We start from the raw sequence: 2,031 nt of genomic DNA on the forward strand, positions 1-2,031 counted from the left end.
AATTTCATTAACAATCAATCCACAAATATTTATTGACTTATATGTTTTATTTTATAGTGCTCTCGTCAAACTAACAACATAGACTGCGGATACTGTATATTACGATTTATGAAGGAGATTGTTGTTATAATCCCAGAAAGAGATCTAATTGAAATAAAGGAATGCATATTACAGCGCTTTTTTTAAAAAGCGCCGTAAAACTAATACAACAAGCAGCGCGTTTTTAGAAGAGATTTATAGCGCTTTTTTTTTTATTTTAAAGAGCGCTGTTGTATCTTTTTACAGCGCTGTATACTACATCGCTTAATTTTTTGAAAAAGCGCTGTAAATGGCTTAAAAAAAGCGCTGTAAAATACAATTTTTCGCGTAGTGTTAGTTCATTAAAATAAATAAATGAATAAAAAAAGAATAAAATAAATTAAAATAAATAAGTATAAAGAGTTTTAGAATGGTTAAATTGTCATAATTAATATATATATATATATATATATATATATATATATATGTATATATATAATATATTTTAAAATAATATTTTATTGATTTTACTTTCTTAAATAAATAAATAATTGATTTAATAAATCAAAATCAATCACCAAATAGTACACATGCTTACAGACCTTTTCAGGACAGCATGGCCACGCCTGCGTTCAAAAAGCTACGAGTCCCAACTTGCTATACTTCCTAACTGCTAAGTTTCAAAGTAGCCATCATTTCAAAACACCTTAGCCTCATCTTTTTTTTCAATACAAACCAGCATAACAATTTAGCACTAGCATTATTTCAATAGAAACCAACATCATCTCAAAATAGAAGTAAACTCATTCAAAGCTCAATAAGTCCAAAGCAAGTAAACCTATTTTAAAATAAAACAGAAACAAGTATAGAAAAAATAACAACAAGCATGACAGGGACACATACCAAAAAGGAGAAGTGGCGGCGACGGCGGCGGTGCACGGCTGATAGCAACAGTTACCGGTGGAAATGACGGTGATTTCGATTTCTCTCCTTTTCTCTTATTTTTACTTCTAAATATATATGATTTTAAGGATTGAGTTGGGTTGTTGCTCCTTCTATGCTCAACTATTTTTGTTTCCAAATCTCTCTTTTAAAAAAAAAATGTTTCTTCTATTTTAAAAAAAAAAAATACAACTCTCTTCTTTAGATGTGTTTCTTCCCCTCCCAATCTTCCTCCTCTTTGTAAAAAAAAGGATGTATTTATAGAGTTTTTTATCTGATTAGTTGCTTTCTTGGCTGTGTCTCTGTTTGAGTTTGAGCTTTCTAGTTCTTTGTTTGATGTTTCGTTTTCTTTGCTCATCATATGCATTTTTCTGCATCTCTGATGCCTTCATTATTTGTTCTGATCTGTTGATTTGCTGAGCTTTTGTTTGTCTTTTAGTTTCTTTTTTTAAACTCAAAAATTTGTCTCTTTGTTAACTATAATGTGTACAATGGCTGATTTATACAAGTTATCTTTTTATTTCTCTATTTAGTTAAAACAGGAACAAATGTATCAATAAACATGGCTTGTGCATCAATGGCAGTCAGCATCAACATAGCAGGGTTTGGCAGTGAACAAAGTCAACATAGCATGCCTTGATCTGATTTAAATTTTATTGTAATTTATTTTTGGCTTTAATCTTAGTTTGTAATTTGATTTGGTTTTAAAACTCTAATTAGATGAAATTGTAAATTTATGATACATAATAAAAATATTTATTGTAATTATTTTTATTTCCTTTTCTAAATACATATTTCCTTTATTATTTTTTTTCAAAATGGACAAACTTAGGGTACTACAGCTGCCCCTATTTAATTATATTTTACTTGAAAAATTTGAAAATATGGATAACAATGGTATTTGTTTTCATGTTATCAGGTAAAAGATAAGTAAATATAAGGGCCCAAATTTTGTCCAGTAACAAACACATGTATTAAAGTGCCCTTGAAATGTTAAAGTGGGAATGATGCACAATTTTTTTTAAATGTGCAAAATGATCGTCTTCGGATTGGTTACCGATGCGTAGATCT

General features: G+C 29.0%; 1 long non-coding RNA gene across 1 annotated transcript; it reads left to right on the forward strand.

The window, feature by feature from the left end:
* The first annotated feature begins 637 nt into the window (after positions 1–637).
* LOC113787281 (uncharacterized) lies at positions 638–1,728 on the forward strand. The gene is made up of 2 exons (XR_003473789.2): positions 638–990; positions 1,494–1,728. It is a non-coding gene; the product is annotated as an uncharacterized lncRNA (long non-coding RNA).
* Positions 1,729–2,031: the final 303 nt, after the last annotated feature.

Source organism: Cicer arietinum, chromosome 6 (assembly GCF_000331145.2).
Source record: "Cicer arietinum cultivar CDC Frontier isolate Library 1 chromosome 6, Cicar.CDCFrontier_v2.0, whole genome shotgun sequence".
Taxonomy (NCBI): Eukaryota; Viridiplantae; Streptophyta; class Magnoliopsida; order Fabales; family Fabaceae; genus Cicer; species Cicer arietinum.